This window comes from Corythoichthys intestinalis, chromosome 11 (assembly GCF_030265065.1).
Source record: "Corythoichthys intestinalis isolate RoL2023-P3 chromosome 11, ASM3026506v1, whole genome shotgun sequence".
Taxonomy (NCBI): domain Eukaryota; kingdom Metazoa; phylum Chordata; class Actinopteri; order Syngnathiformes; family Syngnathidae; genus Corythoichthys; species Corythoichthys intestinalis.
In genome coordinates this window covers 42,065,657-42,092,806 of record NC_080405.1, presented here as the reverse complement: position 1 = coordinate 42,092,806, position 27,150 = coordinate 42,065,657, and the positions used below count along the sequence as shown (strand labels likewise).

At 39.5% G+C, this 27,150-nt stretch overlaps 1 protein-coding gene across 5 annotated transcripts in view; it reads right to left on the bottom strand.

Moving 5' to 3' along the window:
* Positions 1-24,827, bottom strand: part of nexmifb (neurite extension and migration factor b) — a 249,522-nt gene extending 224,695 nt beyond the window's left edge. For all 5 annotated transcript variants that reach the window (XM_057849446.1, XM_057849444.1, XM_057849447.1 and 2 more), the window contains exon 1: positions 24,356-24,827. The gene's annotated coding sequence lies outside the window, so the exon portion shown is untranslated. The remainder of the gene's footprint in view (positions 1-24,355) is intronic.
* Between the last annotated feature and the right edge of the window lie 2,323 nt (positions 24,828-27,150).

Sequence of the window (27,150 nt, the reverse complement as noted above, 5' to 3'; positions counted from 1 at the left end):
AGAAGCAATAAAAAAAATACCTTACTGCAGCCGACAGCCGTTACAAACTGCGCCGACGTTGCTAAAAACTACACCCACATGTTGCTACGGTGGTAGCAGGTAGCGTCTGATGCGTGTCATAGATATAACATGTGCGTAGAACTAGATGCGAAATGACCGACTCGGCGGCGTTAATAAAACAGCCAACATCTTAAAGCAGTAAACCTCTCAGCGCTAATAAATACAGTAAGATTAACATTACTGTCATTCGCTTACGTAACGTTAGCCCTGCGGAGGGCTAGGTTCCTATTCATTATGACCACTGTCGATGCGTGGCTAACCCTTACATACAGTCTTTATTTAATCTGTGAAAACAGCGCCGTAGAATGATTAGGGTGTAATATAAAAACTTAATAATGCTAAATGTCAATTTTAGCTCAGTAGTCATTGTCATAATATTTAAGTCTTTCAATTCGTGGATTCCTCTAACAGAAAGAATGTTAATAATGTTAATGCCATCTTGTGGATTTATTGTTATAATAAACAAATACCATTATGAATAGTATCTTTCCATTCCAACAATAATTTATGGAAAAATATGGCATATTTTAGAGATGGTTTGAATTGCAATTTATTACGATTAATTAATTTTTAAGCTGTGATTAACTCGATTAAAAATTTTAATCGTTTGACAGTCCTAGAAGAAATATAACCTTGTGGAGCAGCAATTTTCCAAAATTCTTTTTTTTGGACCGGACTAATATATAAACAGCCAGATTTGAGTGCTAAACTTGATTTCCATCCATCCATCCATCCATCCATCCATCCATCCATCCATCCATCATCTACCGTCATCATCTGCTGGGCTTGGGTCGCGGGGGCATCAGATTTAGCAGGGAAACCCAGACTTTCCTCTCCCCAGCCACTTCAACCAGTTCCTCCTGGTGGATCCCAAGGCGTTCCCAGGCAAGTCAAGAGACATAGTCTCTTCAGCGTGTCCTGGGTCGTCCCCAGGGCCTCCTACCGGTGGGACATGCCCGGAACACCTCTCCAGGGAGGCGTCCAGGAGGCATCTGAACCAGATGTCCGAGCCACCTCAAATGGCCCCTCTCAACGCCGTGGAGTAGCAGCTCAAAAACGAGTCCCTCCCGCATGACCGAGCCTCTTACCCTATCTCTAAGGAAGAGCCCGGACACCCTGCGGAGGAAACTCATTTCGGCCACTTGTTTTTCCACATTACATTCGTGCAGTCATTTTCATTTTTTGACATGATCACCATTTTATACCACTATTAGGTGATCAGGACACGAATAAACCCCTTCAGACCTGCATTTTTTCTGTTGGGCAAAAAAAAAAAAAAATTATTCGCTTATTTTTACTCACCAGAACAAAGTGCAATTTTTTGGTCTAAGATACCGTATTGGCCCAAATATAAGACGGTGGTTTTTTTGCATTGAAATAAGACTGAAAAAGAGAGGGTCGTCTAGACATTATACCCATTCACGACGCTAGATGGCGCCAGATATCACTGAAGCGATGTTCTGTCATGACAGATCTCAGCTATTCTCTCCATTCACGACGCTAGATGGTGCCAGATATCATTGAAGCGATGTTCTGTCAAGACAGATCTCAGCTACTCTAAACCAGTTTGCATTATTTTTTTGCAATGTTTTTCCTTAATCAGATTTGTTTCAAGACTACAGTTACAGCTAGACTTCACTTTGATGGTTAATGCAGTTATTGCAATTTTGTTATTTTATCACAATAGATTGGTTTATTTACATTTCAAAACCCAGAAGCCATTCATTTACGAATGTGATTACACTTTAGTTGACATATTTAAATGTTCAGATATTAAGATGTACTGTAATTATTTTCTGTATAAAATTAATTTGGTGTTCAAAAAGTCTTTTTTTCAAACTTGAGTCTTGAAAAAGAGGGGGTCAACTTATAATCGGGGCCGTCTTATATTCGGGCCAATACGGTATTTCATGCTTTTATTGTTTATTTTTAATGTTATTGTTTTTTTGATAAGAAATGAGCACTTACCATAATTTTCGCACTTTAAGGCACACCTGACTATAAGCCGCACCCTTCAAATTTGGCACAAAAATGGCATTTGTTCATAGATAATCCGCACTGGACTATAGGCCACAGCTGTCCTCATTGTATTTTGGGATATTTACACCAAACGATATTAACCAGTAACACTTATTTGACAGTGACATCATACAACTGTCATAAGACCAAATGAACCACCATGATAGTGGTTCAAGAAGCTTCATTTGGCCAGCACTGCTCCCTTGGGGGAGACAGTCAACCTCTGCTGCCAGCTGCTGTCAACACTGTTGTTGTCCAACATGCCTCCGAGCATGCATTGCAGCGCTACAGATGTAAATTACAATCAAAATTTCTGTTCTGTGCTAATTATTTCTTCAGTTACTGTTCTAGTTGTTTCATGAATTGTTAGTTATAGTATTTGGTAACACTTTGACAGTGGCGCCGTAAGACTGTCATAAGACAATTATAATTATGACATGACACTGTCGTGATTATTATGGAATGCTTATAAAAGATGTCATTTATTGTTATCCGGCAAATTATCTCACTTTTGAATGGATGTAAAAGATCCAAGCTGGAAATAAATGGAGTTAGTGATATAATTTGTCGGATCACACTTAATGACATCTGTCATGACCATTCAGTAATGCCCATGATAGCGTCATAATTATGACTGTCTTATGACAGTCTTACGATGCCGCTGTCAAGTGAAGTGTTACGTATTAACCAAAATAAATCAACAAATAAGCCACACTGGACTATAAGCCGCAAGATTCAAAATGAAGGAAAAAAGTAGCGTCTTATAGTCAGAAAATTACGGTACATTTGCCTTTTTGAAGTTGCGTTTTGTCTCAACCATTTTCAAAGAGCCAAATTAGCAAAGATGGCATGCTAAACCTCATGATTTGATTTCGATGGGTAAAGTTCTGTCCAATCATCTCCTGGAAGTGGCAATTGCAACTAAATTCAGTGTATTTATTGGTTTAGAGCAGTGCTTCTCAATTATTTTCTGTCACGCCCCCCCAAGGAAGACGTAAATGTTTCGCGCCCCACCCAACTCTCTGCCGCCACTGTAAATAGTATCATTTGTCTACAAAATTACTATTATAAATACGCCTCTGCCTAACATTGTGTCCTTTTTTTGTAATAAAGAAAAAAAGTAACATAGATCAACTTATAATAAAGTATAACTTTATTAACATTGTTTTGTTTGTAACAGAGAAGACTTGACGTGCATCAATTTGCCTGAATTAAAAAAAAAAAAATTCACATCCAAACTAAAAAATACACTCAAGGTACATTTTTGACCATTTGATACAGAAAAATAAAATGTAATAAAATCAGTAAATAATAACAAATTAAAATTGATTAGAAACATTCACTCATGAGGACAATAGGCCAAAAAATTTGACCGAAAAAACAAATCTGAATAAAAGAAGAAGAAAAAAAGTGTCCTTGGACGGGACAGTTTTTATTTTTGCTGCTCACAGTATTTACCTCCTTTGCAATGGTGTGGAGTTATTTTGCAATTAGCATGCTAACAATGCTCACTGGCTTACTGATATAACACTGACAAAGCAGGACGATTGTTGGCAATATTCGGCACGTTTTCACTGAAAAAATCAATTAACAATGAGATTGGGGTCTAATGTCTTTAAGTGGCGTCTTAATTGATTTGGGTTCTGGCTGTCTGCTATAATTATTTTTAGACACAGTAAACAGTGGTCTTTCATCATCACCCACTGTATTAAAAGTCAAAGCTAAAAGGCAAACGGCACGAAAAAAGCGCATTCACGGCGGCCGAGGTAGAACCGTAGGTGAGGGCGGTCGTCGTGACGATCCCAAGCCGAAAATGGCACTTCTCGGGCGGCGACGTGAGAACCGGACAAGACAGTGGGTCGCTGAGTGAGTGAGTCCGGTCGGAAAACGGCTTTCGAAAACGGCGGTGGCACACTGCTCTTCATATCTGTTGTCTGTGTGTGCTGAGTGCTCTTCCTTAGTTCAAAAATACTGCGCGCACTCTGAAAATGAGAGCGCCACTGCCACCTACTGAGTGGATGTGCAAGTACACTTTATTCCAGTACGGCAAAAAAAAAAAAAAAAAAAAACATGTTCCCCGAGGTCACATGCGCCCCCCCTGGCATCGCTCTGCACCCCCCCAGGGGGGGCGCGCCCCACTATTTGAGAAGTACTGGTTTAGAGACACAAACGCGTCATGTCCTTCAGCAGTATGTTCAGGTCAGAAGGGGTTAAAAAGCCGTACAATAGGAAATTGGGCTCTTCTGCTCAGTGCAGATCCAACGTATCTGACTGTGGCAAGCCCGAGCACTGCAGGCAAACAAACAAGTAAACACGCAGCTGTATATCCTAGATGTCACTGTGCACACATCACACTCTCATCCAGCACACATGTGAAATGAGAAGTCCTAATTATTATTTCCATTGTGCCACACTCCTGTGACAAGGACCACTTGCTGTGAATGATTATAATTATTAGCCTTAGTAGAATAGTTGTCATGCAGTTGCACCATCAGCGGCATCATCATCCAACAGCTCAGGTCAAATCCATCTGGAAAATTTATGCATGCCATTGAGTTTGGTGTTAAAATATTCCAGGATTTTTCTCATTTGCCTCACGCACATGGATTATATTTCGCCTCGGGCATGTTGCGGTAAACGCAACGCAAAGCGCGATGGGCTGGGCCGGCTATATCTGACGGGTGGGCTCTTGCTCTCTTCTCAACAGGCTTTTGTCATGCTTTCCTTTTACATCAACTAGGCTAAAATAGCTTTTCACATCAATTACCCTGAATGTTTGATTCAGGCATGAGTGCTGCTGCAGTCTTTCCTAAATGAAAACAGCAGCACGGCTAAACGAATTACAGCAAATCTTTGACTGCTGCATCGCAATAAATATTAATAAAGGTTCATCTGGCGTATGATCCGGTCTGGTTTTTGCATGTAGATTCACAACGTTGTTTAGAAAAGCAAACTAGGCTGTCTTGAAATCCTTGCAATTAGGTACAGCAGCTTCTTTTCTGAGGCAACGTAGGCTTGTTAAGTTGAGAACAGACAAAAAACATTTAGAGGGGGAAAAAAAAAGATGAGAAAGTGCAAAGGAGATTCTCTCCCATTAGAAACACTACTGTCCATCTCACCATGGTTTGTTTGTTCCTGACGCACCCCGGCCGCCTCCACCAGCTTTTATTTCTATTCCCCATGTCTCTGTACTCTCTCTGTCCATCCTTTCCTCTCATCTTCCCACCATCCCGCCATTCCTTTGCAGCTCCTATTTATTCCTCTCTCCTGGTGCGTGCTACTCTGATTCCACATCATCAACCCCTCGCCCTCCTCCCTTACCATCCGCCGAATCAAAGATAAGGCTAATGAAGATGGCTTATTATTCCGCTATCCCCACAGTATACATGTCCAGCATATAACACCTCCAGCTTCAACAGAAGGAATAAAAAAATAAATAAAAAACAAGTTCAAATTAGACAAGGGGCGATGAATCTATTAGTGTTATTATATGAGGAAAAAACAGGGCTGTTATTGCCACTGTGTGTGCCATTACAAAGAGAACAATACAAGGGAGCATACTGCGAAACCAATTAAAATCCAGCCCCGTCACATAGCTTCCTCCCTCCCGAGTCATGTTGTGAATATGATGCTTTCACACCATTCACGTCGGCGCACCTGTGTCCGCCGCATTAAAAGCTCCACGGCTGAAGACTACCTCTCAAATTTCCCAGGATCACATCTCACTGTCTGCTTCAAGAATCCCGGGAGTTGATGTACAAGGGGGCCCACGAGGGTGCGCGCCCGACATTGGGGGAAGTGAGTGGGGGTTCATATTATCTATCCATCTGCAATATGAGGGTCTGATGTGGAAGCAGGAAATGAGCTATGAACGTCAAGCCTGCGTACGCGTGGTCCCAGTGGCCACCAGCCCACATACTGAGCTCAAGTAGGCAATGCGGAAAGTGGTTTAATAGAGCCCGCATTAATTGGACTTTTGTGCGTTGATGGCAGAAATCCTAATGCATTACTTGGACTAACCATGCACAACTAATTCATCAACAAAAAGATGACACACAACTTTCGTTCCACTCTTTTTCGAACATTACACCCAGAAAGGGCCTTTGTGTAGAGGAGCTTCGTGAATATGTGTGTACACTCTGAACCTTCACCTCCACAATATGCTCATTAACTCTGTTTATTTGTTCTCTTGCGTTATGCTCGTTTTCACTCTTGCATTATTAACTAAATGCTAGTGGGATTAATAATGTTTTTATTTTTCTATTGGATTTGTGTATCAACCGTATATCTTTTTTTATGTATTATCAATTTCTATTTATCTGTGTAGCTCTTATCAATGTGTCACTTCAAACATGCTGTAATGATAAATAGAAAATGCCTATGAATGTATTTTTTTAAATCTACTAGATTTTTCCAACAAAAAAAAGTAAATCTCACCTTAAACCAAGAAAAAATATTATACAATATAGTAATAACTAGGGTTGTTCCGATCATGTTTTTTTGCTCCCGATCCGATCCCGATTGTTTTAGTTTGAGTATCTGCCGATATTTCCCGATCCGATTGCTTTTTTTTTTTTTTTTGCTCCCGATTCAATTCCAATCATTCCCGATAATTTTTCCTGATCATATACATTTTGGCAATGCATTAAGAAAAAAATGAATAAAACTCGGACGAATATATACATTCAACATACAGTACATAAGTACTGTATTTGTTTATTATGACAATAAATCCTCAAGATGGCATTTACATTATTAACATTCTTTCTGTGAGAGGGATCCACGGATAGAAAGACTTGTAATTCTTAAAGGATAAATGTGACTTTGTATATTGTGACTAAATATTGCCATCTACTATATTTGTTGAGCTTTCAGTAAATGATACTGTAGCCATTTAACTGTTGCATGATGGGAAGTGCAACCATGACTGCGTAGTGGTACCAATTGATATATCTTCTCTGAGTTGGGAGATAACATAGGGTGTTAAGAAAAAGATCAATTACTACCTTTCTTCACCACATTGCTTCCCACGATATTTCTAATCGTGGGGAGAGGGATTGTAAGGCTTTAGCCAAAAAAGGCTCCAAAGGCTGCCAAAATTCACTCTACTCATTTGACTCTGCCTTTTAGCTCTATATATATGTAAAACGGCGCCATCACAGATTGCGTGAGTAGGTCGTGCAGCGCATGCGTTAATTGCGTTTAGAGCTGAAACGAATACTCGAGCAACTCGAGTAACTCGAGTTTAAAAACTGATCCGAGTAATTTGATTCACCTCGAGTAATCGTTTATTTTGACAGCTCTAAGCATCACGTTTTGCTCGGACTACTTTTAATGCGGGACAACGCGCTGATGTCACGTGCGTAGAGGAAGAAGCAAAAAAACAAAAAAAACAACAAAAAAAAACTTACTGCAGCCGACAACCGCTACAAACGACGCCGTCGTTGCTAAATACTAGCCCGCACGATGCTACGTTGGTAACAGGTAGCGTCTGATGAGTCGCATAGAGATCACATGTATGTTGAACTAGATGCACATTGACAGACTCGGCCGCGTCTGGGCAGCGTTAGTAAACAGCCGCCATCTTAAAGCAGTAGAGCGCTAAGCGCTAATAAAGACCGCTAAGCGCTAATAAATAAGATTAATGTTACTGTCACTAGCCCACGTAACGTTAGCCCTGCGGAGGGCTAGGTTTCTATTAATTATGACCACTTTCGATGCATGGCTAACGTGTCTTACATACAGGCTTTAACATAACATAGCGTTGTGGAGTGATGAGGGTGTAAAATAAAAACTCAATAATGCTAACTATCAATTTTAGCTCAGTAGTCATTGGTGGATAAAACACCAAGTAGCACTGGTCCCTAATGTGCTCCAATACAGCCTGTATCATACATTTATTTTGAACACTGCAAAAACTCAAAATCCTATCAGGACTTACAGTTTAGACGAACTTAAAACTTAACTAGAACTTAAAAATGGCTTGACACAAATAGAAATTCAATTGAATCGTGGGGAAAAAATCCTAACTTTTAAGTGATGTGTGTTATCAAGCGTAACGTCATTTTTAGGTATATATATATATATATATATATATATATATATATATATATATATATATATATATTTTTTTTTTTTTTTTTAAATGAGATCTAAAGGTTTTTTGAGTGAAAGGAGTGAATTATTCTTTTTTTTATATTCTAGTTACATCTGAGATGCAATTGTTGGCTGTTTTCAACAATATACATCGGAAATAAAGACATTGATTGACTGAAAATGGTTCAAGATTAGATGAAATGTCTTGTTTTCTCATGTATATTTATAATTGCTCTTCACCTAAAAATATATTTGTTTCATCCGATTACTCGGTTAATCGATAGAATTTTCAGTAGATTACTCGATTACTAAAATATTCGATAGCTGCAGCCCTAATTGCGTTTAATATTTTAACATGATAAATTTTTTTTTAAATTAATTACCGCCGTTAACGGGATAAATTTAATAACCCTACCTTAAGCCTAAACTAAAGACTCTGGATGAGTGTAACATATTATGTCTGTAACGTTAAATACAATTAGAAAACGATTTAATTAAAAAATATATATATATTAAAAAAAGGCATGTCCAATATTTTTTTGCCGATTCCGATACTTTGAAAATGACGTGATCGGACCCGATCGATTTGGATTCCGATCGATCGGGACATCTCCAGTTATTATAGCAGAGAAGTAGGCATGTGCCGGTTACCGGTTTCACGGTTTACCGTGGTGTGAAAACGTCGCGGTTTCAAAACCACTAAAATTTTCCGTCAGACCGTAGAACGGTATTCGCTATTTTTCTTGCGTCAAAAATGCAGCCAGAAGCGGCTTGGCACAGCAGCGCTCACCCCCTCCCGTTTGTTGCTGTGTGTGAGAGTGACGCTATCGGCTACACAGCCAGCTAACCCAAAAACAATTACTCCAAACATAAGGCGTACTGTTCTTCAATTTATTGAGCTCTCAAATCGTGTTAAGTTTAATATACAAAATGAATACATTTAAAATGTTGTACAATTAGATTTTTCCATGTGAGTAGCTTCCACAGATTAGCACCATGGGAAAAGTTCGCCAAAAACAAAACACACATTTTCCTTTCAAATTCAATATACAAACTAAGTAAAAGCTTACAAAGATAAATGTTAGCCTAGGCTCAGCTGGGAGAGCAACTTCGTTGAGTGTTACAGCCGCAGAGTGAGAAAACAAGCTTGATTCACTTGAATGAAGGGGAAAAAGTGATAGCATCAAAGATCGCTAATTGTGAACGATGATTTTGCCCTAAGCAAAAATCCACGTTCGCTGGATCAAGGTGAGGTCTCACTCCCAATGTGTTTTTTTTTTTTTTTTTTTTTTTTTTAGATGAAACCTTTCCATAACAATATTGACATTTTAACTAACTTATACATTTTTACCTAACTTATGAATTCCTAATGTTCTTTTTAACACAAAGGCATGACATCATGTAGACTAGAGTTGACACAGTGGCTGAAAATGGCGAAACTTCACTTAAGCTTTTCCACCCTCAAAAAAAAGTCATGCAGTATAAATCTTTAAAAATTTTATTCAGAAGTGTTTTTACTTTATAGAAATTATTTTGTTCTTGCTGTAATCTTGTGCAAATTGAGCTGTGGCTGTGAGTATAGTCTATAAATTATATTAATTTTAATTTTATTTGAAATATTTTTTAATTGATAATTTATTTATTTTAACAATATATTCATGTTCCAATTTGCAACTATGGTCTGAAAAAAAAAATCCTGTTCAATGGAAATTTTTTTTTTTTTTTTTTTTAACCCATACATCTCAAAATTTTTGGGAGCTATAATTGCAATACCGTGATACCGTGAAACCGCGGTATTTTTGCTCACGGTTATCGTACCGTCAAAATCTCATACCGGCACATGCCTACCTAGAAGACAGCAGTAAATCAACAAAGACAAGTCAACTCTGCCACGATCTACCACTCAAGAGATCTGATGGACTCAAAAAGTGGGTTACGATTGCATGTTAGTTTGAAAATCGACCAGATCCACCATATTTTTACACGAGTGACTTCCGGTCTGCCTGATCCTAGCTACCAGTAGGAGTATTGACGCAGGAGGGTCGCGTCTCGCGTCAAATAATAAACTGCCATTCTTTTCGCGTGTGTCGTGTTGAGCCGCTTCTGGGACGCATCTAACACGCGGCCGCACTGCGACTGGTGTGCTTTGACTGATTGACTTTAACGCCCGCGTTTCACTGCGTTCTCGCGGCGGCCAAGTTGTCGCGCCGTTGACGTTTCTGGGTTATACTGTCCTACCGTGTTGGTCCTCATTATAGTAGAGAAGACTGAGTAAATATAATCTACACCAAAAAACTGGAACCCGATCGACTCACAGCCTCGAAAAGTAAGGGTTACATTACATCAAAAACTCGTTCGGTACGCCTCCGTTCCGAACCGAGCACCTTGTACCGAAACGGTTCAATACAAAAACATGTACGTTAAACCCTTACTAACTGGAGTATAAGTTTTGGGGGGAATTATAGTTTTGCTTAAACCAAGAAAAAAACATTAGACATTATAGTAATAACAATAACATGGAAAACAAAAGGATAAATAAAATCTGTTAGCATATTAACTGAAAATTGTGCCAACCTAGTCCAGTACCTTGCCCTGACACAAGTTTAATTCACTAATGGGACTGACTCAACCTGGGAAAATTTCCGATTCATGAGCCATATCTCAAGTCAGGGGCGGAACTTAGGGGGGATGCTGTGGGTTCGAACGCACCCGAGCCCTGGCCTGTAAAGGGCCCAGTTTGCGGGCGTAAAGTGGGCGTGGTTGGGCGAAGGGAGGGTCAAAAAGAAAAGTAAGATGATCCACGGAGCTGTAATATAATGTTCAAGTGTTAAGATATCTTAACCAGCCAGCACCCCTGCCTGGCCTTTAATATGGAGGGGCCCGCAAAAAAATGTCCACTAACACCTGACACACACACATTCGCCGATCGTCTTGATTGGCCTGCTAAGTGCCAGTCGATCCACCTCAGAGAGCTCCATTTTGGGCATTTTTGGCAAAAAAAAAAAATGGTTGGGGGCAGAAGTCCCGAAATGAATTTTCTTCTAAAAATATCCACAAATAGCGCAAAAGGTTGTGCTAAGCAGCACGGTGATCAGGCACCATTTTGGGCATTTTAAGACTCAAAAGAGAACCAGGATTTATCACAGACCTTTTGGCAAGCCAAGCCCAAAACGAGGTCACGACAGAGCGAGGTAGGTGGTGGAAGACCTGAGTTTTTTTATCTTCCAAAAATGACCACAAACATTTTTTAGAGGATCACGTCAAGCAGGATTGGATCGGAAGTTAAAAAATGTGGATCGGTGTATCCCTAACATTAACAGTTACTGTATTCCGATAACTATAGCCTAATCAACACAATATTAACTCTTTAACAAACTCTTAATTTCACTCCAAATAACAACCAAATCCAATAAATTTTCATTTTAGCATCATTTCTGAACAACTCTGCCAACACTGGAAAAGAAGGAATCCTTAGAGCACCCTTCCCACGGATGTCAATGTGGAAAAAAAAACCATATATACTGTATATGTCACATCTGAGTATAAGTCGCAGGCCTAGCCAAGCTAAAAAAAAGTGTGACTTATAGTCTGAAAAATAAAGTATGTATAGTATTTATTATATCTATCGCTGAGTAATATGACCAAAACTGTGAAAAAACTGTAATCAAATCACATTTAAGTATACAGACTATCACAAAAGTGAGTACACCCCTCGCATTTCTGCAGATATTTAAGTATATATTTTCATGGGACAACACTGACAAAATGACACTTTGACACAATGAAAAGTAGTCTGTGTGCAGCTTATATAAGAGTTAATTTATTTTCCCTTAAAAATAACTCAAAATATAGCAATTAACTCATTCACTCCCAGCCATTTTCACCGGAGCAAGGCCCTTCGCTCCTGGCCGTTTTACTGGATTTTGACTGATTTTGCAAGGCCCACAGAAAATTCTGTTCTATTGCTATATAATCATGGAACCCACCAAAAGAAAGATTAGACTCTCTTCTTTCAGCAGAAAAAAAAGTTGGTTCATATCCTTTTCCATTCTTTAGAAATCAGCATTAGAAAATAGCTTAGTTTGAGCAATTTTTCCAATTTCTGATGAAAAACGGAGAAATTGAGCTTTTTGTGAAAGCATTCATTTCAAACATAACTTTGACTTTAACACAGCTATTTTTTGCTTTAGTTAGTTCCCAAACATCTGAATTATGTTTTCCTTTTACAAAATAAGATAAACAACATGACAAATAGAGCTTTTGATAGCAAAGTAACAATTTATTTACACATAACTAACTGAAAGATGACGCTGTTCCGGCCGCGACAGCCGGTTCAACTTTTCCCTCATCGCTGCCTGTCTCATAAAGATTTATTTTTTTGAGTCTCTGCGGAATCTGCTCATGAGCAGCACGGGCTCAAAGGCATCGTCCGCTGCACTAGCGGTCCCGGTCGTTCTGCTCGGTCGTCCGCCGCCTGGCATCCATTCGGTCGTCTTCTGCCAGCGCCCGGCCGTGTGGCTTGGCCGTTCGTTGCCGTTGAATCGGGTTGTGGGTCTTACCAAATGCGCTACTGCCCTCCAATGGCCAGTTTTATTGCTTTAAAATGGATTTTTCAGCTTTGTGCTTTGGAGCTAATTGAATCAGAACCCAGAGATGTCTTTTTTGGCAAAAAAAAACGTAAAAGTAAAAATACGTCTTTGGGACACTGAAACAATTAAAAATAGAACGTATTTATACGTTTTTGGGAGCAAATGAGTTCATATCTAAACCCCTGGCAACAACAGTAAGTACACCCCTATGAAAAAAATGTACATCACTAAATGTCCAAATTGAGTACTGCTTGTCGTTTTCCCTCCAAAAATGTCATGTGACTCGTTACAGGAGTGCTGTCAGAATTGCTGCTGAGATTGAAGAGTTGGGGGGGTCAGCCTGTTAGTGCTCAGACCATACGCCACACTCTACATTCAATTGGTGTGCATGGTTGTCACCCCAGGAGGAAGCCTTTTCTGAAGACGGTACACAAAGAAACCCGCAAACAGTTTGCTGATGACATGTCAACAAAGCACATGGATTACTGGAACCATGTCCTATGGTCTGATGAGACGGGTGGGCTTTCTTGTGTTGTGTGTGTGTTCAGCCATGCACACCAATTTGATGTAGAGTGCGGCGTATGGTCTGAGCACTAACAGGCTGACCCCGCACCTTTTCAATCTCTGCAGCAATGCTGACAGCACTCCTGTAACGAGTCACATGACATTTTGGTGGGAAAATGACAAGCAAGCAGTACTCAATTTGGACATTTAGGGATGTACGTTTTTTCATAGGGGTGTACTCACTTTTGTTGCCAGAGGTTTAGATATTAATGGCTATATTTTGAGTTATTTTGAGGGGAAAATAAATTAACTCTATTATGTAAGCTGCACACAGACTACTTTTCATTGTGTCAAAGTGTCATTTTGTAAGTGTTGTCCCATGAAAAGATATACTTCAATATCTGCAGAAATGCGAGGGGTGTACTCAGTTTTTGTGATACACTGTGCCTATACTATTTATAGTATCTATTAATCCATCAAGACATCTTTGCACAACTTTGCACATTTTCTGTGCTCCTACGTACTAGTATATGGGACCAGACAACTTGTATACGAATTAAGGGTGTGACAAAATATCGAAATGGTGATATATCGTGATATATTGCATCCCAAAAGATTATCGATATGCTCATGCCAAGAATCGAGATTTAATTTTAAAAAGGTTAATTCATTCCAAACCAGAGCATTCACAGTCACTTTCTGATTTTCAGGGTACAGGTCAATTTCTGTTCATTTTAAGGCATTCACAGGTCACACCCTGTTGAATTTGAGTCACTGCCTATTCATTTGGGAGATTCCTGGGTCACTTCAATACCCCAAAATCAACAGGAAGTGACTGAAAATGGCCCAGAATTTACCTCGTTGCCTGGCATTGGCTGCCACTGACGGCCATGTAGGTGGGAGGGGCCTGTTTAAAGTTGGAGGGCTTCATTCGCTGCTACTCTTCCAGTTCAAATGGATTTGAAAAACAACCTCTTTTCTGTTTATCACTTGTTTTGTTGAGTATCCTAGAATTATTTCCTGACCAATGTATCGATAATCATTGTATCGCCATATCGTGAGATCACCGCTATCGTGAGCTTTGTATCGCAAATTGTATCATATCGTGAGGTAGCAAGACGTTCCCACCCCTAATACGAATGTTATAAAAGACATGAATTGACATTTTTTTTCACACAAGCTTTTTGCAGTGTAAACAAGTACATTTCCTCACTGTAGGACTAATAATGGTTGACGTCTGCGTAGGCTGGCCTGTCTGGTCCCTAAGTTCACACTCTTGGGAAATGTGATGGTGTTGATAGGATCTATTCTAATGATGGTGCCAATTGTTTGTATTAATTAACACTGATGTAAAATCCCTCAGTAAAAGTGGCTTTTAAGTACTTTAAAAAAAATGTTTGACTAATTTTGTTGCATTTGCCATGCCATTGATAAATCCATTAAGCATGCATAAAATTATAACATACTGTTTTTTATGCTTCATCACAGCAGAGGAATAAAACAAATATTATCCATAAATGAGACCAAATTTGTATGTGAATAAGAATATCACCGGTTATCATCCACAGAAGTGTCAACAACATACAAGACCGCAGTTGCCTTGATTCAACCTGTGCAGATAACCAAACTATATCCTGAGTTGGGCTTCAAGCAAAGTCACTGCAATGGAAGCAGATAAATTGGCTATACCCTGTCAGTGGGAGTCATTGAAGATACACGCACATCTAACTCAAGAAACACACCGACCGGAAATCAAAACAACACAAAAAGCTCAGAGTAGTTTCCAATGTTAGAAAGATGGCTGACAGCAAAGTTAACTGCCTATTCAACCTAAATCAGTCAGGGAAAAAGCTAATGAAAAAAACAAAACAAACACTCAGAGATAGCCCATTGCCGCTGGCTAAACTGTGGTTTTATGCAAAATGCTAAAGTTTTATGCGACGATGTTACTGAATAACCTCAGGGTTACTCACAATAGAGGGCGGCAGGGAACACACTGGACTGGTCAGTAGCCAACTTTTCTATGAGGCGAGACATGCTCAGCATTATTCCACAATGCTGCCCCATTTTAGATGTTGCTTTTTTTAATTCATTACACGGTTCCACTTAACCCTTTATAGGGAAAATTACTACTTTATTGTAAATGGTAATTGGAAAAAAAATGTACTGTCATGAACAAAATAGTTGTTAAATAAATACTACGGCAATATCCCTGTCCTGGAACCCTGAGTCTAGGTTCATACCACAGGTCTTAATGCACAATTCCGATTTTTTTCTCATATGTTTTTGTTTATGTCGTTCAGACTGCCTTTGTCCATTGAGCCAGTTCAAGTATTATGCATGCGCACTTACTGGCATCCAACACTCACTGAGCAAACTGACCTGCATGCGCAGAACTATCAAAACAAATGACTACACATGCTGGGACTACCACATTTTTCCAGGGTGACCACATTTTAATTTCCAAAAAGGGGACACAAATAACAGACATAAATAATCTGTTTAATCTTATATTGAAAGTTTATATGTATTGATAGAACGCATGCACGTACTGTGCGTGCATGACGCACACACATACAATCAGTTTCCCCTGACCCTCAGCCATGAAAGCAATCTTTAATATAGCTAATTTGGCGCACAGAAAGAAAACCGAGCGTTCCCAGGTTTATCCGTTATCCGTAAACAAAAACATTATTATTATATTGTAGCATCTACATGGACAACGCCCACTTGGTGATGATAATCATACTGAACAGGAAAACAGTCCATTATTTTCAATTAATTTTACCCACCTGAACGCCACGACCTGTATGTAAAATAATCATACTGAACAGGAAAACAGTCCATTATTTTCAATTAATTTTACCCACCTGAACGCCACGAACTGTATGTAAAAAGTTTCCCGAGCGTTTATGATGCTCGCCACACTAAATGCTAATGCTAGCGAGAACGCCAATGCTATGCTAACGCTCCGAGCCACCTAACATTACATTTGCAACGGCATCACAACACTCTTCCCCTCCTTTATGACTGTGGGTCAGGCCGTCTCCTGCCTAAAAGCCGAGATCAAAGCTAGGCGCTAACAGTAATGCACGGTTCCATCACTGCCGACTTCCCTGATTCTCTCGTTCTTTGCTGACGTAATTGCTGCCTGAATTCTGATTGGGGAGATTTGAGAGTTAAAACAGCCACCATAGTTTGGCATATATATCCCAGATCGGATTTTAACCACGTATGAAAGTGACCCAGATTGGATTAACTTCTAAGTTAATGCCTCACTCGAGTCCGAAAAACACGTAAAAATCGAATTTGAGCATTAAAACCTGCGTTCTGAATTCAGCCTACAACACTTTGGTTATGGCCTCCATTAACACTTTGAAGTTGATAAATAAAATAGCATTAATAGCGTAACATCTTTAAACATTATTGCGGTGATCCCTCATTTTTGCAGTTAATAGGGACCATAACCTGCCACGGTAAGTGAAAAACCACAATGTAGCGCATCGCACCTCCCCCCCAATTTTTTTTTTTTTTTGGGGGGGGTTGTATTCAATGTATTTATTCAGATTTAGCATTAGAAAGAGATACATATAAGGCATGTTTTTTCACTTTTTTTTCCCCAAAGTATAATTAAAAAAAATATATATGGTTTTTAAGCACTTCAAATGTAATAATTATGATAAGTTTTAAACATGGTACTGTCCCACTAAAATTTTTTAAACAAGAATAAAGTAGTAGAAAAATGATTGGCTTTATTAAATGCTTGATTGAGTGAATCCACTCAAATTCACTCAAGCTGCTCACTTACACACAATCAGTGTTGTTAGTAACGGCGTTACAAAATAACGGCGTTACTAACGGCGTTATTTTTTTCAGTAGTGGGTAATCTAATTAATTACTTTTCTCATCTTGGCAACGCCGTTACCGTTACTGAGGACGGAAAGGCATGCGTTACTATGCGTTACTATATTGGTCGAAAAGTCTGAGGGAGACGGACTCACCAAGACGACAGAGCAGAGCAGGAGCGGGGAGGAGGCAAGAAAGTTGTAACGCCGAGCAAACGCGATGCCAGGTAGCTCCAATAATACATGTTGTAGCCGATAGCCGACAAACTACGCCCGCATGTTATTGTAGATATGGTAGACATGGTAGATATCAGATGTACTGTATATAGATATAACTAGATGCAAAATGACAGCCGCCATCTTAAAGCAGTAGGCATTTTAGGACGGCTCTGTTGTAGAGAACCTTCCTCGCGAACCTAAGTAACTTTTTATCTAAAATACTTCTAAATCGGCAAAATCTTGACTTGAATCTATCTTTAAATGATGAAACAGTTTTAAAACTTTCATATGTCGAAAGTAGAGAGAAGGGAACTAATGCAATAATGGAAGCAATTTTAACAACTTTTAACAGTTGATTCAGGGTAAAGGGTAAATTAGGGTAAAGAATTGGGCTCGGGCCAATTGTACCAAAAACCTCCACAAAAAACTTCATATAGTGTGGCCAATGTTTTTTTTTTTTTTTTTTTTTTTGGAGGAAAAAAAAAAAAAAAGTAATTATCACCAATTACTTTGCCAAGTAACTAATTACTCTTACATTCAGGTAATTGAGTTAGTAACGCAATTACTTTTTGGGAGAAGTAATTTGTAACTATAATTAATTACTTTTTTTCAGTAAGATTAACAACACTGCACACAATGAGTTGCCACAGCAACTGTTTAACAAGTGCAACGATGATTGACGCATGCGCCGCTTTGAAGTTCGTGTCTCTGGCAAGATCAAACCCAAACATCTTTCAATTATCGACTTTGCGGGTTCTGCTGTCTTGTTACATGTATTGGGGAAGAATGTCTACTGTGTAACTAAGCAAAAAATGGTTGCAGGAAAATAGTTTATTTATTTTGATGATAATTGAGAAATCGGGGTGGGATTTAATAAGTTTTCTTCGTCCCACTCCATTTCAGGCATTTTCTTTTGTTTTGTTTTGGGGTTTTTTCTCTGTTGTTTCTGGAAAGCAAAGAACTGTATTTGTGAAGATGAATGTAACTGCCTGAAATGAAATGAATAAAAAAAAAATAATAATAATAATATTTTTTTAAAATATTATTAACTTTAATAAGCAACTCCAATGCATTGCTTGATGAACAGAGCAGGGAGAGGGAGGTTGGGGAGAGCGAGACTACGCGATCAGCTCAGGACAGCTCATCTATAATTTTTTATTCATTTATTTATTTATTTGATTTTTAAAAATCCGCTGTGGACTGAGGGCGCGAAGTTTGAAACACAAAGTAGCTTTTCTTTTTATATATAATACTGGACTGTCTCAGAAAATTAGAATACACAATATTCTAATTTTTTGAGACAGTCCTGTGTATATATACAGGACTGTCTCAGGAAATTAGAATACACAATATTCTAATTTCCTGAGACAGTCCTGAGACAGTCAGGAAATTAGAATATTGTGTATTCTAATTTCCTGAGACAGTCCTGTATATATACACAGGACTGTCTCAAAAAATTAGAATATTGTGTATTCTAATTTTCTGAGACAGTCCAGTATATATATATAAAAATAATAAATATTTAAAAAAAAAGGGAATAATTGCAGTTTTATCAATTTTATTTAGCCAATTTTTTAAAGTAAATAAATATATCAAAAATAGGTAATAAAAAAAAAAAAAAACGGTTGTTTTATTTAAAAAAAAATTTTTTTTTTTTAAATTGATCAGAAAATATTGACCATTAACTGATTCCCAGTCATTGACAACGATAGACATCCAATCAATTTAAACTGGGAGGACTGGCTGTGATTGCTCATGTTTCTGTGCCATTGATGGCACTAGATGTCAATATATTAAATGAGTGCCTCATAAAGGGATACATGCACAAAAGTTAAAAAGTATGCACAGGGTTGGATGTTTTGGGGCCCATAACTAGCATGAGTGTATTTCCTCAACTGGAAGGGAGGCGGGTAGAGCTGACAGGGGAAAAAAAAAAAAAAAAAGAGCTCAACAGCGCCTCAGTCCCCCGAGGACACGCTGCAGCTTTCTCTGTGCTCGCGGCTATGAAAAGCAATCAGAGCCCGGCCCGCTCCCCTGCTTTTACCTCTGCCTTTAATTACAGAAAGCCCGCATCGCAGAGAAAGACTAGAGCTGCTGGGCCTCAGCAACCCAAACGCAGCGGGACTCTGCATACATTGTTACTGACCGAAACACACATTGATACCGCCCCGATGGGATCAAGGTGCGTCTGGAGCAGAGATATGAGCATAGGAAATAAATGATTCTGGACATAAAGCTCGGTGGGATGTCTTACAAAAAAGAGATCATTTTTCATTCCATACCATGTGCTTTCTAAGTAACGCCTCACAGCATCTTATTTCTGATTTATGGTGATATGGATAGGTAAGATGTAAAATATCAATAAGAGGCATGATCCTCACGTGAGAAGAATGGCTGGCAGTGTTGATGAGGTTTAGTTGGTTCTCTACGGACTGACTAGAGCTAGTAGAAGCTCGTGCATGCGCCCCAGGCTTGAAACCACCGAGCATACATCAGCAGGGGAAGATAAGAAACTATGTACACAAGCTGCTGCTTTTATGGTTACAACATAACGCTCGAGCGGCATTTTAAAACACATTTCGGGCAAAGCTGCTGGCAGGGCAAGGGGGGGCTGAAATGTGTCACTGGGCTCAACTTCTCACAGTAACTTACACTAAAAAGCTCAATGTTAAAGTTCACAACCGTGGTGAGGTGGAAAACAGGTATCTAACATATTTGCCCTTTACAGGGTACTCATATAAATCAAGATTTTGTCAATTTTGTGAATGGAAAATGGATTGGACTTGCACTGTCAATGGCAGTGAAACATGAACATTCACAATTTAAATGAATTGGATGTCTAGCGTTGCCAGTGGCAATGAGTTGCGTGTGTGAGGGCTGCATGACATGCGGACTAGGGGTGTGACAAAATTTCGAAATGGTGATATATTGTAATACTTTGTACCCCCAAAGGTTATCGATATGCTTCTGCCAAGAATCGAGATATCATTTTAAAAAGGTGTCAATGTCTAATAAGGAACCAACAAGTTGCTACCAAAATCTTCCACCATAATAGTGTCTCAGTTAACTCTAAAGCTGCATTGACGGTGTCCGACGCCCAATCCATTTAGACTAGAAACTAGGGGTGTAACGGTACACAAAAATCTCGGTTCGGTTCATTTTCGGTACAGTAAGAAAACAAAATGCAAAATATAAATGTGCTAGTTGTTTATTACTCACCTTTGTACTTTCAACAATAGGAGCATTATCTTATACAAAGCTAGAATTCTGCTCAAAAAGTAGCAGGTATTTAAAGATAATCCAACAACAGTTTGCCTTTCAGGCCCCGCGTATTGGTCAGCTTTCTCTCTGAAAGAAAGAAGAAATATAGAAGTCCTGTGCTTTATTGGTAGATTTTCGGTACGTGGTGCTTGGTTCGGAATGGAGGCGCACCGAACAAGGTTCTGACGTAATGTAACCCGAGGCTGTGAGTCGATCGGGTTACAGTTTATTTGTGTAGATTATATTTACTGTCTTCTCTACTATAACGAGGACCAACACGGCAGGACAGTATAACCCAGAAACGTCAACGGCGCGACAACGCGGGCGCCGCGAGAGCGCAGTGAAACGCGGGCATTAAAGTCAATCAGCCAACGCACACCAGTCGCAGTGCGGCCGCGTGTTAGACGCCTCCCAGAAGAGGTTCAACGTGACGCACACGAAAAGAACGGCAGAGTTTATTATTTGATGCGAGACGCGGCCCTCCTGCGTTAATACTACTAGCTAGGATCGGGCAGAACGGAAGTCACTTGTGTAAAAATACGGGGGATCCGGTCGTTTTTTAAACTAATATGCAATCGTAACCCACTTTTTGAGTCCATCAGATCTCTTGAGTGGTAGATCGGGGCACAGTTTACTTGTCTTTGTTGATTTACTGCTGTCTTCTCTGCTACCATAATAACCAACACGGCCCTGTGTTCAATACAAAACCCTCCTACCACAACAAAACAAGTAGGAACTAATATTCACATAGGAGCTAAAAAGTTATACAACATAAAATATACAATATAAATGAATTAGGGCTGTCAAAATTAGCGCGTTAACTGGCGTTAATTAATTTTTTAAATTAATCACGTTAAAATATTTGACGCAATTATCGCATACACTGAATGACCCGCTCGCACATTGCCTCAAACAGATTACAATGAGGCCGTTTATGGACATTAAGAGTGAAGAGAATGCCACCGGCCGCTTGGGGGCAGCGCCGTTCCATACTAATGTTATTTCTTCTAAACGTGGGAGATTTTGTAGTTGTGAGATGTTTATGCTGTAAGCACAATGCAATGCAAATTGCTATTTGTGCTCCACACATATTTCGGTAAGTTTTCTTTCTTTTAGTGGCAATTATGTCTCTCTTGTTGTATTTTGGGTAAGATATGTACAGAGATATATATTTTATAAGGGCGAGTGGACACAGGCGTTCTTTGGACCGCGCTGTTTATTGGCATAAGCTTCAGCAACTCCTTCCCAACAAACATAAGTATCGTTTAGTGAAAGCACAACAAAAATAGTATTCCTATCTCTCAAAAAAAATAATGTTCACAAAAAGAAATCATTTCAGTCTATAGTAATGAGGCCCTATTCTCACACAGTTAAACAACAATGCAAAATGAACTGGCATTCCATATCAAAATAGCTATGCAAAATACACGTAAAATGGACTCAGACTTTGGTCACTCTATTCTTATTATTGTTATTTTTTTTATTATTATTATTATATTAACTCTACTTTTGATTGAAGATTTTACAAATTTTATTAAAACGAAAACATGAAGAGGGTTTTTAATATAAAATTAATATAACTTGTAACTATAACATCTATCATTTAAGAACTACAAGTCTTTCTATCCGTGGATCACTTTAACAGAAAGAATGTTAATAATGCCATTTGTGGATTTATTGTTACAATAAACAAATACAGTACTTATGTACAGTATGTTGTATGTATATATCCGTCTTGTGTCTTCTCGTTCCATTCCAACAATAATTTACAGAATAATATGGCATATTTTAGAGATGGTTTGAATTGCGATTAATTATGATTAATTAATTTTTAAGATGTGATTAACTCAATTAAAAATTTTAATCGTTAGACAGCCCTAAAATGAATACTACATCACATTTGTAAAATATAAACATATAATAAAATAAATAATAGTCCATTTGAATAAAATAAATTGAAATGAGCTAAAACACCTGTAATTAAATAATAAGAATAATACACAGATCCTGCTTCCACAATTACATTTATTCATTTCTGTGTGGCGATTTAATTTGAGAAAATCCACCAATAAAACTTTTGAAAACCGTTCATAAGAAAAAAAGAAAAAAAAAGATTCATTGAGGCATTTCATTTGTAAAATACATGTTAAAATCTTTGTAATTGGGATTGCCTTTCTCTTTAGCACAGGACTTCTATATTTCTTCTTTCTTTCAGAAAGAAAGCTGACCAATACGCGGGGCCTAAATGGCAAATTGTTGCTGGATTATCTTTAAATACCCACTACTTTTTGAGCAGAATTCTAGCTTTGTATAGGCTAATGTTCCTGTTGTTGAAAGGTGTGTAATAAACAACTAGCACATTTATTTTTTGCATTTTGTTTTCTTACTGTACCGAAAACGAACCGAACCGTGACCTCAAAACCGAGGTACGTGCCGAACCAAGATTTTTGTGTACCATTACACCCGTAGCATGTGTTGATTTCACAACCATTTTTCTTTTATAGAATACCAAATTGGCTATCTGCTGGATTGCCCATATCAGGATTAATATCAATATTTTTTTTATCTATGTTCCATTTATTGCCACTTATGTTTGCAGCTACTTACTACACTGCCAAACCTTCTTCCTGTTTACATTCTTGCGACCTATCAGGAGAGAGAACATGGATTTTTGTGACGCATTTCGGGTCAGCTGGTGAAAGCGCCCTTCCTTTCCACATTGAGGTTTGTCAAACGAGGCCAGGTTGAGGAGCCCCCGCAAAATTTTCCCCCTACACACGTCACGCATAGCCTGGGGCCCAATGGCACACTCGGTGCCGTCACACATGATAATGACACCCACATCAATGTGTCAACTCAATTTAACCCTCTTATAGGCTCTCTTTGACTCAATCAATGCATGGCTTTCCATCTGGTTTTCACTGCTGTCTTCACATTAAGGGAGGAGAACCTGCAAAGGGCACTGATAAGCATTTCAGTAACATCTACTTACTGCAGCTGCACAATTGGCCGCAAAACTTCAAGAAAGAGGTGTTCCCAGTACCTTTCCAGAATGTTGTGCATTCAAGAACACATGGTCAACACTTTCGGTCTATTTAAAAAGCCAAGCGTCTTTGAAAGCAACACCACTTTGTCCACATTTGCTGTATGTACAGGACGCCCAGTAAACATGTCTTGATGCTCGTGGGCAGACAGTGAAGGCATTCCACCCTGGTGCACCTGTGTATTCCGGGGTCACTTAAAATAAGGATTTATGTTTGGAATCCTTTAGAGAGAGTGAGAAGGCATCTTCTTGGGAAGGTGTGTTAACCCACCTTGGGGTTTCAATATCTCATTCATGAATCATTCATTACTAGGGACTATTTGTGTCTTGTTCGTTTAGGGAGTATAAGAAGAAGGGGAGGGGGGCAAATTTAAAATGACGGCTCACCGTGAAAATACAACAACAGGGTTTCCCGATGAGGTGCATCTTTTTGCCCAAATGCAACATAATAATGCCTGTGTGTAGTCGAGTGTATTTTCATGTATACTTTTTTTCATCCCAGGATATAGGTAATAGATGTATAAATGTGAACGGGCTATTCGACAGCTGTCCCAAGGAAGCTGCTACTACACCGCATGCTCCCTTAGAATAAAAAAATGTCTGATGCGGGTGGTGAAAGCAGGGATGGCCTTTCAGTCGGTGTAGAAAGCAAGCATCTCAATTCAAAAACGTATCATTCGATAGCGACGGTAGTAATAAAAGAACGTTTCACCGCCTACCTTCGGATCGTCAGCGCCCCGAAAAACTGCGTCTTTCCCCGCGTGTCGCAATTGGATCCTCCGCAAGAGCTTCGGACGGAATGTGAGAATGTGCGTCTTCTTTGCTCCCAAATGCAAACACGTCCCCCCTGCATGTCCCCCACCCAAGAGCTCCGGCCGGCCAGCCTGCTTTGCTTGCTCCACCAGCCAGCAGCACTAGGAGTAGTAGTAGCAGCAGCAGCAGCAGCAGCAGCAGCAGCCCGGGCCTCCGCTAAGCAGGTGGACGCGCCTCTCAGTGATGGAGACACGGCGACTCTCCTCTGCCGCGCCGCTCCATGTTACGCCGCGATTCGTATTCCGGGAAGAGGCGCTCGCAAGGCGGCCAGGCGCGTCCCAACTCCCGCCCGCCTACCGTTTAGGAGATGCTTGATGTTGCCATTGTCACGGTTCTTTTTTTCTTTTCTTTTCTTTTTTTTTTTTTTTTTTTGCCCCTCTCCCCTCTTCTTTTTTTGCAGCTGGACCTCTCCCCCTCCTTGCAGTCTGTTCACCCCTCCTCTTCCTCCTCCTCCCCCTTTTTCCGAGCCTTCTGGATCCGACCTATGAGCGCGCGCAGGCGGCCGACGCAAAGCCACGCACCGCCCGACGGAGGCGCGGAGCAAATCAGGTGTAGGCCACTCCAGATAGGACTGTATCATAACAGGGCGACTGCAAGCACATGAATAGTCATGAATAATGAACAGGCTGCTAGTGTGTTCTGCCACGGATCCACGTCGTGATGGGCCCACTAGTGACACTTGTATAGCTACTCTGTTTATGTTGCTTTGGCAAAAGCTGGTGCTTGTAAAATAATGTACTATTAAATTAGATGAGCTGTGTGAAAGTCTGCCTTTACAATGGCAATGATGCTCAGTTTGATTGACACTGTCGTTCGGAAAAATGTAGGAAAACAAGTGATATTGAGCAGGGGTCCCCAACAGTGGCGCCACCAGGGGGTGGCCACCCCACTGGCCACCCCGCATGCCAGTATATCGTTAGATTGTTGTAGTTATGCATTTCATCCCAAATGAATGCATTTATTTTGTTTTGTTAAATGTAGGGCTGTCAAATTTATCGCGTTAACGGGCGGTAATTAATTTCTTGAAATTAATCACGTGAAAATATTTATCGCAATTGACTCATTCGCGGTACTACTCATTCACGCATTGCCGCAAACAGCCTACAATGGCGCAGTTTTACTTATATACAGCGATAAGAGGTGGTTTTCAAGTGAGTAGAGTAGATACAAGCATTCATTGGGGCCGTGCTTTTAATTGGCAAAAGCTTTGTCATCTCTCCCACAGCAACTATAAATATTGTGGGAAGCGACGTGGGAAAGAATGACAGGAGTTGATCTTTTTCTTAATACCCTGTAGTGTACCCAACGCAGAGAAGGTATAGCATTTGCAGCCACCACACACAGTCATGGTTGCACCACTTCCCATCAGGCATTTGGGCAGAACAGTTAGGTCGCTACAGTATCATTTACTGAAGGCTCAACAAATACACTAGATGGCAATATTTAGCCACAATATACAAACTCACATTTATCCTTTAAGAATTACAAGTCTTTCTATCCGAGGATCCCTTTCACAGAAATAATGTTAATAATGTTAATGCCATCTCGTGGATTTATTATTATAATAAACAAATACAGTACTTATGTACAGTATGTTGAATGTATATACAGTATCGGTCTTATCTTTCCATTCCAACAATAATTTACAGAAAAATATGGCATATTTTAGAGATGGTTTGAATTGCGACTAATTATGATTAATTGATTTTTAAGCTGTGATTAACTCGATTAAAAAGTTTAATCGTTTGACAGCCTTAGTTAAATGTACACCTTATGCCTAATATATACAGTACATAACATGATAAAATAGAATTGTTGCGGAACTCAAAAGACTAGACAGTTATGGACTATATACATTAAATCATTAGTAACATCAAATATTACACAATACACCAAAGTATATCAGTAGCCGTGTCCTTAAGTCTTTCTGATGGTTTTCCCCTGATCTTTTTACTGCAATAATATATTGAAAACCTGAAATTATGGCTTTTAGTTTTGGCCACCCCAAGATTTTAAGTGGCCCCATCTGGCCACCCCTATTAAAAATATCTGGAGGCGCCACTGGTCCCCAACCACCGGGCCGCGGACCAGTACCGGTCCATGGCGCATTTGCTACCGGGCCGCACAGAAATAATAAATAATTTAATAACGACTGCATTCTGGCCGAATTACCTTTGGCCTGTGCCCCTTAACACACCAACATCCCTGTCTACTCTAGATATAATACAACAACTGGATAGAATGTCGTCATAGAAATCCATCCGACTGCTACCATCTTGTTTTTTATATCTAGAGTGGGGCAAATAAGTATTCAGTCAACCACTAATTGTGCAACTTCTCCCACTTGAAAATATTAGAGAGGCCTGTAATTGTCAACATGGGTAAACCTCAACCATGAGAGACAGAATGTGGGGGAAAAAAAACAAAAAAACAAAATCACATTATTTGATATTTAAAGAATTTATTTGCAAATCATGGTGGAAAATAAGTACTTGCTCAATACCAAAAGTTCATCTCAATACTTTGTTATGTACCCTTTGTTGGCAATAACGGAGGCTAAATGTTTTCTGTGACTCTTCACAAGCTTTTCACACACTGTTGCTGGTATTTTGACCCATTCTTCCATGCAGATCTCCTCTAGAGCAGTGAGGTTTTGGGGCTGTCGTTGGGCAAGACGGAGTTTTAACTCCCTCCACAGATT